Source organism: Pteropus alecto, unplaced genomic scaffold (genome assembly GCF_000325575.1).
Source record: "Pteropus alecto unplaced genomic scaffold, ASM32557v1 scaffold79, whole genome shotgun sequence".
Taxonomy (NCBI): domain Eukaryota; kingdom Metazoa; phylum Chordata; class Mammalia; order Chiroptera; family Pteropodidae; genus Pteropus; species Pteropus alecto.
Genome location: NW_006494612.1, coordinates 6691444 through 6702534, shown reverse-complemented (window position 1 = coordinate 6702534; position 11091 = coordinate 6691444). Strand labels below are relative to the sequence as shown.

At 44.3% G+C, this 11091-nt stretch overlaps 1 protein-coding gene across 2 annotated transcripts in view; it reads left to right on the top strand.

Moving 5' to 3' along the window:
* Positions 1 to 8504: 8504 nt before the first annotated feature.
* Positions 8505 to 11091, top strand: part of TRAF3IP2 (TRAF3 interacting protein 2) — a 39368-nt gene continuing 36781 nt past the window's right edge. The window contains exon 1 of one of the 2 annotated variants that reach the window (XM_015600072.2): positions 8505 to 8796. The gene's annotated coding sequence lies outside the window, so the exon portion shown is untranslated. The remainder of the gene's footprint in view (positions 8797 to 11091) is intronic. The other variant, XM_006926078.2, reaches the window with a different exon arrangement.

Here is an 11091-nt window from a genome sequence, read left to right as displayed (position 1 = left end):
GAACGGGTTTAATCTGCTGGTTTGAGCTTAGGTATGCTTCAAGGAATGACGGGGAGAGACAGTGCTCTTGCGCTGGGTGACGGAAGGGGAGAGAGGACAGAAGATACTGGAGGCAAGAGGACTTGAAGAGATTAAGATTTTAAGTGGCAATGAGCAAAAGAATATAACTCAACTCCTACCACTCACCCAAGAATCCTTGGAAATGTTGGAGAGGCTGCTGGACTTCTCACAAGATATAGGAGATAGACTGAAGCTATTTTGTTTATAAAAGAAAAGATCATGGCTAAAGGCTGGTGGATCAAGGGCAAAGAACCCGGAGCCTGGAGTTGGACTGCAGGGGTTAAAATCTCAGCTCCACCACTTATAGCCTCATGGCTTAAGCTTCCATTTCCTACTCAGCATCTACATCACCAGACCCCGGAGAGTGTCAGAAGAGCCAGCGTGCACACAAAAGGCAGAGATTTGGCCACATCTGGGGCAAGAAAGAGTCAAGAAGGGCAAAGGACCTGGTGGCAATCACACCAAGAGGCTTGGAAGTGGGGGCCAGGGAGGAGGTGGGCCAGAATGGCAGCCTCCTCTGTGAGAGGAGTCTCAGGGGAAGAGGATACCCTGAGAAGGGCACCCAGAACCAATGATGGGAACGTTTAATGAAAAGGAGTTGAGGACAAACATCACCTCCTTCCAAGGGGTTGCTAGCACCAGCCTCTGCCTCTCACCCAAATGCCAGGCAATCCTTCCTTGAAAATGTTCAAAGTGTGTGGGCTCGAGCCCCACCAATTGCCAGAAATTAAGCTCTCTGGAAGAGTCTGAAAGCTCCCCAGAATGCTGACATTTGCACTGCGCACGTATGTGTGTGTGTGTGTGTGTGTGTGTGTGAGAGAGAGAGACTGATTGAGAGAGAGAGAGAGAGAGAGAGAGATTGTTTTATGGGTTGTCAGGGTCTCATGGGTTCAGCTTCCTTGTCGGCCTTGGGTGCCCATCAGAGCAGGCTTCCTTTTGCTTGTCTGTTTCCAACATAGAACTAGACCATTTTCAGGGAGCCTCAGCCTGCAACTTCCTCCCTTAGATTAGCTTACCTCCCCCAAATGCCCTTCCAGGAGAGCCAAGGTGAGCATTTAGAAGAGAACTTTCTTGTCATGCATTGTCACTATCTTCAGATAAGTACAAGGTGCCTGGTGGGACAATGACTATTTCCACAGAGAACGGTAAAGCCCAGCATGGACCTGAGGCCTTGCCCTCACGAACATGAAGGTGCAAAGGCTTTCCTATACATCTAGGCCCTATCTTGAAGAGAACAGGAGAAATGCCAAAAGACTGAATAATTACCAAAGGGAGACTAAACTCAAAGAAACTAGATAAACTCTGACAGGTGGGCATAAGGTCTTTTCCTTACTCTATAGTGGAAGGAGAGCTTGTGAGGAAAGGTTGAATAGTTATTTAAAAAATAAAAAGGTATTGCAGGCTTTTGGGGGTTTTTTTGGAAGGGACGTAACCTCGAAGTGGAATATCTGTCTCTCTTTGTCTCTGTCTCCCTCTCTCTGTCTCTCTCTCACACAGACATGCACACATGCACAATAAAATCTCCTGGCCTTATTGTTTTTAAAATGCAATTCCAAGAACATCTTTTTTATAGATAGCATCGCTATCCCTGTTTTCTCTTATTTCTATATGCATTCTGCCAACCAGGCAAAGCTGAAAGGGAAGATCTTTCAAATTAAAAGAATACACAACTTTTTCTTCTGCCAAAAAGATGTGAGCATCAAGGCAGCAAGCTTAAAGAGTGAAGAGGACTCTGCTTCTACTTGAGGTTTCATGTGGTCGGCGAGGCGAAGTGGTCAGTCTGTCCCCAGAATGGAGAGCAGAGCAGGGCAGGCAAAAGCCCTCGAGAGGTATATGGTTTGACATTTGGTTTTTCCTCAACTGGATTCTCACATGCAGTTGGATATTCTGATTAGCAATAAATTCTCTGACATAAAATAATCCTTATTTAATTATTAGCATAAAAATATGCCTTATTACTACATATAAATATTTGTATCATCTACCATTTTGTTGAGTTTTTTTATCTTATAGTATTGACTGATAACTGATTCTCGGTCCACTAATAGAGTTATACATTAATTTAACATTTAACATTTATTATTATAATAGTATTATATTTATCGAGCACAATGCCAGACACTGTACATAGGTCATCTAATCTAATCATCACAACAATCCCACAGGGCTGCAGTGTATAGTGTGTACTTTGTGCCTGGCTGTGGAGAAAAGTGGGCTGAAATCTGTCCTACTCGCCAAGCTCTATGTTGTGGTCGAGGCTTCATTGCCTTCACACAAAGGCAGCATTTGGAGCCTGGACCACCCAAGAAAGAGATACCTTACTATTCTCATTACCCAGATTAAGAAACCAAGATACGAAGTACAAAAGTTAAGAAACTTGCTCAAGGTCATACAACTGGCAGGAGGTGAAGTTGAGACACCAAACAGAAGGCTGACTCAGAGCCCAGGGTTTTAACCTGGATGCTGTTGGCATAATGTCTTTTCCACTCCCGGAATGCTCTGTCTCAGGTTGTGAGCACCCAGGAAACAGGTGCTCACGTCCCCATGATCTGCCTTAAGTTCCATACAACACACTACATCAGCGAATGCGTAGAGTGATTGCTTCGGAATGACTGATCGCTCAGATCCTTTGGACAGAGATCTCCAGCGATTGCACCCCACTGCTTCAGACTGGAATTTCACAATATGACAGGAAGAAAAGAGGCATTGAGAATTATCAGGAAAATGATACCCTGAGGAAATCAGCCTTCTAGATGCTCTTTTCTAGATGTGCGCAGTTCTGATGACGAATAACTCTTTGGAGCCTGGAAATCAGGCAGCCAAGTTTGCTCAAAGAGGGGGGTTCATGTGAACTGACCGCTTATCTCCCTTGCTTCCACACCTTACATCTTTGCGGAGCCTTGAAAAATCAGTCTATCCATAAAATATATCTCCCTTCTAATTTTGTGCCTAAAGTTTCCACCATTTAATGCATTTCTTTGAGTTATGCTTGCCCTACTTGCCACCACCACCCTCCAATTCTTCCCTGCTTATTCCCTGGTGCCTGAAATTCCTTTAATATGGAACAAAGGCTTTCATTTCATAGAGGGTGATGAGGCTTAAAATGCGAGTACCCCTCAGAGAGGTAGCACATTGATTTAAATTCACACCATGTAACTTAGGTATAAATGAGTGATCAGGTTTTCTCCTGAGAGCACCTTTTGATGAAGGAAAGGCAGAGGAGAGAATAAGGACACTAGAAAAAGCAGTGGTGGAGGAAGGGCAGTCTGCAGAGGAAAAGGGAACAGAAAGGAAATGAATCTCTGTGATTTCAGCATATGCCCACTGCCCTCCTTGCTACTCCCTCAAGTGGGTACCAGGCAGCATGGTACGGGGGACTGGTTGGCCTTCTTAGGGAGCAGGCCTGGTTTGAAACCCACTGTGTACCCCTAGCAAGCTACCAAACTTCTCTTCACCTTAATTTCCTCACCTGTAAAATGAGGTTAATAAAATCTATTGTGCAGGGCTGCTTTGGGAATTTTTATTTTATTTTAATTGTGGCGAAATACACGTAACAGAAATTTACCATTTTAACCATTTTTAAGTGTACAGTTCAGTGGCATTAAGTACATTCGCATTCTGTACAACCATTGCCACGATCCATCTCCAGAAAGCTTTTCATCTTGCAACACTGAAACTCTATACCCATTAAACAGTAACTCCCCATTCCTCCCTCTCCCCAAACCCAGGCAAACACCATTCTAATTTTCATCTCTATAAATCTGACTACTCTAGGTAGCTCACATAAGTGAAATTATCCAGTATTTGTCCTTGTATGACTGGCTTGTTTCACTTACCATAATGTCCTCCAGGTACATCCGTGTAGTAGCACATGTCAGAATTTCCTTCCTTTTCAAGGCTGAATAATATTCCATTGCGTGGGTACACTAGCTTTTGTTTATCCATTCATTCATCCAACACTTAGGTGGCTTCCACCTTTTGCCTATTGTGAATAATGCTGCTATGAACATGGTGCACAAATATCTCTTCCAGACTCTGCTTTCAATTTTCTTGGGTATATACCCAGAAGTGGAATTTCTGGATCTTATGGTAGCTCTTTAGAAACCTTCATACTGTTTGCCGTAGAAGCTGTATCATTTTATATTCCCACCAACAGTACGCAAGGGTTCCAATTTTCCAGATCTTCACCAACACTTATTTTCTATTTTTTTTAGTAACCATTTTAATTTTTAAAAGTAACCTAAATAAAGCTGCCCATGTACATGTCTGAATGTTAAACAATTGAGTACATCCAACTAGAGAAGACTTGGAGAATAGTTTAAGGTTATTTATAAAAGATTTTGTTGAAGGGGCACGGGGCCCCCTCCTGCTCTTTTGCGGCCACACGGCTCCACAAAGGACGAAGACCCTCGCTGCCACACTGCTGTCTTCTCCGTCTCCTCTGGTGGGCTCGTGCTACTTTCTCCCTGTCCCTTTCCAAACATTCCTCTCTCATGTGACTTTCCCTTCTGGGTTTAGCCTCCATAGGAAGCAGAATCTGGTCTCTACCTGCTTTTCTCTCTTGGGAAGCAGCTCTTTGGAATTCTGCTGAATAAATTTCTCCACTTTATTATATTATAATGAAAATCACTTGGCACATAGTAGCTACTCAATAAATGGTAGCTAATCTTATAGTACATACCTCATAGAGGTACTGTGAATCTTAAATGAGTTTATGCATGCAAAGGTCTTAGAACACTGCTGGCACTTAATTAGCGCTATCTGAAGGTTAGCTATTACTATTGTGGTCATAGTAATAAGGAGCCCAGTGTATGAAAACTTTATTATTTTTTAGCAAGAGAAGCTGTCAACAACTTGGTGTCCAGGGGACCATGAGTGGAGTCACCTTGGAGCAGATCATCTTTGGCTCTTCTCAGATCTTCAGAGCCTCCCCTTTCAGTATGCAAATGTAAGGTGAATAGATACCCAAGGCCCTAGAACAATGGCATGATGGAGCCTTTTGTAGTTTGACAAAAGCTGCTGTTCCCCTTATCCCCTCAGTAGTGGAAGGAGCTGAGTAAATCTGTACTAGGGTCAAGGAACTTCCTGAAAGGAAAAAGATTGAGACCTAACCCTTTCCGTGTTATCAGGATTTCTTTGCTAGATTTGTTGGGTCCTGACTGAACCTGCTTACAGAATAGGAAACAGTTCCAGAGAGGAGCTTGCCAAGGAAGCGGTGGTGGCGGTAGGGTCCAGGACCTGGGCAGGGATGGAGGAGGAGGGTGGTGACGGGTGCTGGCTTCTGCCTGGGTCTGGCAGGCCTTCTGGACGAGAAGCAGCACACCAAAACTTGTCTAATGGCTAGTTGTTTTGGAGCTGCCTGCATCTCCACATCTCCAGTTTTTTGCTTCTAAAAGAGACACAAGAACAGGTTAAGAATCTTTTAGTTCACATGCCTAGCACCTAGTGAATGTCTGGAATAAGGTGAGCCCTCACTGAAGGTTGTGGGACTAACCAGAAAAGGCAGGACCAGACCTTTGGAATCAGGGCGTTTCTTCTCTCCCTGCCTCCGTCCCAGCAGTGACTCCACAATGAGGAGTCGTGGGGAGTTATCCAGTGGTGTTTAAGTACTGAGAACCCTTTGAATGAGAGCCATTCTCAGGGTAGTGCGTGACTGGAGTGATCTCTTCCTCGTGATGTGTCATAGTTTTGCTCTGTCATTTGAGCACTTGAAATCGTAGCATTTAAAAATGGAAAATCAAGGCTTGTCCAAGGAATTAATCTTTTCCTTCCCCCCCCCCCCCCCCGCCCCCCGCCTTTCTTTTCACAGATCGATGCTGTGGAATGGAGAGTTTCTGAGCACTAGGTCCAAATGGTTTGGTTTTGTTTATGGAGGGAGAAAAAGTTGACTTTTATCTAATCATGCTTTTGACAAGAATACTGAATAAACTCTAGAATCTGGCAAACGCAAATCCTCCCCTCCTAGCCTTTTAGCTGGAAGAAGAAGGCTGACCCACATCTCGACTACTTTACCTAATATTTATATAGCAGCCATCACCATACAAATACAGCACCACGGTAACTGGCACAGTCTCAGCCCCACCCTTTTATTGCCTAACTCCTTTTTTTCTCCCCACTCGGTGTTTCACCCAAACATGTGGAAAGGACAGACTACAACAGGTCCACCTAGAAGTGAGACGGCTCTGGAATCCTTCTCCCCAGACTGGCTGTGTGACTTCGGAGAAGTTATTCAACGTCTCTGAGCCTGGGATTCCTCAAAGCTAAAGTGGGAATAACTGCAGATGCAGTTCACAGGACTATCTGGAGGATTAAGGTAGTTTATAGTAGGTCCTCAGTGGAGAGGTCTTCTTCTCCTGTGTGAGATGCAAACAAGCTCCCAGTGGGAACTCCAGGGGGCCAGAAGTGTTCATTTTCCAGACTCCTTGACACTTCCTTTGTAATCATATTTCACTGTAACTGCCTCAGGCATGTTCCAACAGAAGCTTCTCATGTTCAGGACACCCTCTCTAAGTAGTTTACATCCTTAGGCTTTTTTTCAGTAGGGGCCTCAGTAAAGGGGAATCCTTAACTCACTCCCCCAGCGCCTGCCTTTCTGCTTAGGATAAGCTGAGACGGGGGGAGGCCCAGCTAATAGGAATTAAAAGCAACACCTCAGCACTTGGTGTTCTTCCTACAGGACCCTTAGGCCTCTTAGCCCTGGGGAACCCCAGGGAGAAACGGGCGGGGGGGGGGGGTGGGGGGGGTGGAAATTCCCCTTGTTCTTCCTATTGTGTTTTATTCCAAAGGTCGTATTTGACAGAAGCTTTTTCCAGGCTTTCCCCAACCCATTTAAGGCCATCTATTTTTCATCCCACCCTCTTCTTGGTCTCCCTTTTGTTTTCTTTCCTTACCATCCTTCTTCCCTTTTCTGTTCTCATCTCCTCACACTGACAGCTTTTTCAAAGCGTCCTGGTACCAACCGCTCCACAGAGAATGCTGTTTTACCCGACCCTGAAAAAGATTATTAGAATAATAATTTCGAGGCAGAAAGTTCAAGGCCAAGGTAATTTTTTACTATTTTAAAAAAATATTTATTCTTCTTAATGAATAAAGTTCTACATGCTCATTGTGGGAAAGCGGGGACAAACGAATCGAACAGCCCATATGTGGGTGTAGTATGAAAGCAGTCCATTCTCATTCACTCCCCTCCATCTCATTCACTGGAGGTGACAAACACTTAACAGTATGACGTACATTCTTCCAGAAATTTCTGTCGTTTTTGGTCATTTGACAAGATAGCAATTGCCTGCTGTGTTCTGGGCAGTGTGCTAGGTGCTGGCACCGATGGTGAACAGACATAAATCTATAAATGCATGTATGTGTGTTTATCTGTCATATACATTGGCAAAAATTAGATCATGATTTTCAACATATAAAATCCACTTGTCCATATTAGTATGTAAAAATAAATATATCCATAAATAAATATTTATGCTTTTTAACAGCTGTGTAGTATTACATTGTAAGGATATACCAAAACATATATAACCTGTATATGCTGTTTTAAAAACAAGCCGTATTCCCCCTGCTTGTAGAGCAACGCAGTTCACATGGCCCACTTGAGGAGAACCTGGCAGTCTGGCTGGGGATGCTCTGGGACCTGTCCCCTGCCCATGGATGGAGAGACAGCCTGCCAAGTGGGCTGACCCTTGGGCCTCTTCAACACGCAGGCAAGGCCAGCACCAGAAGCACAGCGTGTGCCTGCCCAGGACCCAGATGTGGTGACTAGCTGGTCAGTGGCAAAACTGAGCTTGCACCCAGGGCCCTCTGACTCCAGAGCTCCAGACCCCACAGCTCCCATTACCCTCCACCGCCCCAGTTATCCCATCTCCAGCATCTCCTTCAGCAATAAATTCTGTAGGCTACTGATTAAACTAGGAGAAAGGAGGGGGAGAAAATAAACGAGATCTTGAAAAATTCAGAGGATGATGTATAAGCGTATATGTGTATATGTATACATGTATATGTGTGTATGTATGTGTATGTATATATATGTGTATGTGTGTATGTGTGTGTATTATGCATATATATGTGTGTATGTGCATGCATGTGTATATGTGTATGTGTGTAGGTGTGTGTATGTATATATGTATGTGTGTATGTGTAAGTGTGTATGTATGTGTATATGTGTATATGTGTGAGTGTGTGTATGTATGTGTGCACGCTCACAGGGGGATGGGTTAAGGGCAGCAAATGTTTTAAGCAGTTAGAAATATTAAGAACCTATTATTTTCTACTCATCTCCACTATCTGTCCCCCATCTCCTTCTTTGGAGCTGCTAATGAATAACCAATCTTAACAGCCAAGTTCAATCCCCTCCCCAGGCGCCTCTCATGCTAGGGTACTGTGTTAATGCCAAGGTCCTGGGCAGAAGGGACATTCCTCGGCACTTACTTAGCTGGGTGGTGAAACAAAAATACAGCCTAATTGGTCAGTGGCCTTTTCTGTTGAATGAAGGAGGTTTCTGTTTTAAGAAATAAAGTGACTTCTCAGCTGTTGATTCACTGCCCACAGGGAGATTGCTGAGCGGAGGCTTCTTAGTCTCCGTAGAAATTTGCATACAACTTCCACTTCCTGCTTCAGAGCCTGTTCTACTGCTTACCTGGGCCTGGAGAGGGTGAAGGGCGGCCGGTGGAGTGCCACAGGCAGGAGAGAGTGTGACCACCCTGTGGCCCGGTTTGTCGTGGTGGTTCTAAGGTAAGTTGTTCAGACTTGTCTCCTGCTTAGCCTTACTTCCTAACCACTGATCCATTTTCAAGACATCTGCTTTCTCCTTTGCTGAAACGTCCTGCCTTACTTTCCTCCACCTCCCTCTCCCGCCTTTAACTTGTGCGTGTAGAGACCAACTCGGGCTGAGAAAATGACAGTTAAGTTTCTGCTGCAAGAAAATGTTGGTGGTTTAGTATTTCAGACAGAGGAGCTGAGATTAACTCTTCGAGGAGTGAAGGCACACACACAGGGCATGGTTCGGAGCTGCCTGGGAACCATTTGTTTGAGTACTTAGCGTCTCCACAAGTTTTGATTAAGAATACAAGTCCCATTTCTCCAAGGAGGGAGGCAGGGATGGCAAAGACTAGGAAACTGGCTTCGAGCCCCAGGACATGTCAGTGACAGAGATGGAAGGCCAACTCCCAAGTTTTCTTGATTCCTGTTTCATCCAGGGAAAAAATCAACGCCACATTTTTGGGCCAGGAAGTTCAGCTCAGCTCTGTGCTGGCTCTGGGCTGCTTTCTTGGACTCTCTCCAGCAGCCCTACGCCCCTCCAAGCAACCCAGACATTTGCTGGCACCGGACAGAGTCTTTAGGGAAAACAAGGGAGAAGTGCTATTACTTTATCTTAGAAGCTAATCAAGCTTCATGTGTCTTCCAAGTTCAAGACAGTCTGTTACAATGCGGGGATATTTTTAATGAGCAAAAAAAAAAAAAAAAAAAAAGAGAGAGAGACTAAATATTTAATAAAAAAGAAGATGAGAAACTTGGCTTTAAGTTCTCACTCCACTTCTTGTCGGCTCTGAGACTTAGGCAATTCACCTAGGCCTGGATTTCTTCATCGATCAAACGTGTGGGGGTGAGGGGTGGGGGTGGTGAACTAACTCGATTTTGTCTAAATTCCCTTCTGACAAAATAAGGCTAGGGTATAGGAGTCCCAGAGGAGAGCTGTAATGGGAGGTCTTTAGAAGACTTGTTTTGTTTACTGATTTTTCAAATATATTAATTTTGCCTCCTGCTACTAGATGGTTAGTCCCTGGGGGGAAAGGACTTTGTTTCTTAATCCTTTTCTACCCCATAGCCCCCAGAATACTATCGAACACCTCATAGGTGCTCAGGATCCTTTCACATAAGCTACTCTGATTTCTGTTTCACTAATCTCTCAAGGCAAAAGGTAAACCAGTAGTCTGAGAGAAAGGCTGAGGGAGACTGGGCAGCCACATGCCTCTGTGGGAGGGCTGCCTGGAATGTAGGGGTTATTATCGGCTCTAGCTAAATAAGAGAAAACAGGAGAGGTTTCTTGAATTAGTTCATGTCCCATTTGTGTTATGCAGGAAGAACTGTGCTGTGCAGTTGCCCACAGAGTCAAGGCAGGCCAGAGAACTGGCAGACAAGCTCGATTCCAGAAGGCTGTGTTTCTTAGCTAGAGCTGGAAACCACTCCTCAGTAGACTAATAACTGCATGTGGGGCTGTTCATGGGAGGTGAAAGGAAGTTGTGAAGCACATCCTGATACCATGTAAGGGTGATGATTATGGTTGGACACATTCTTAGCTAGTGAACACACAGAATCTTTAACCTTTTCCAAACCACTACTTGTTGTTGTTGTTGTTGTTGTTTATTTCTTTGGGACAATTACTCTCAGTACAGTTCAAACAGGCCCTGGCTGACTGGGATGGGCTGACTCAGGGCTTTCGATATCACTAAACTGTTCCTAGACTATCAAGGCCCTGGTATGGTCCTCAGCATGTTTTTAGAGAGCCAGGAGTGAGAGGTCAGGAACTGCAAGCTGTTTCACCTGTGATGAGTTACTGATTTTTTTATTTTTAAATAATGACGCACCATTATCTGAAATCAGGCTGTCGTATGGCTGCCAGCCTAGTTTTGATCCAGAAAGACCACCCACCGTCATTCTTAATCTGGTATCGCAACTCCAAGTCATTCCATGATGGAGCATCATGAGACGGACCATGCATTAACTTAGCTCTGTTCATTGCATGGGGTGGGCTAACTGGGAGTGAAGTCTGGGCAGTAAACCAGCATGTTGAGGAGAAGATTCTTAACTCAAGGATACTCATTTCTGGAGGGTGCAAAGAGAAAATGTTAAAGCCTGCTTCTCTTAGGATTAAGGAGTTAGTAACTTTTAAATGCTGTGAGAATAAAAAGAAGAGGAGCAGGCAGTCATATTTGTGGGCATCCTTTAACGGGCACTCAGAAAGATAGATTATGTGAGTAGTTTGTCTAAATTAAATCTATGTTTTACACATTGTGGATTCGAAATCTG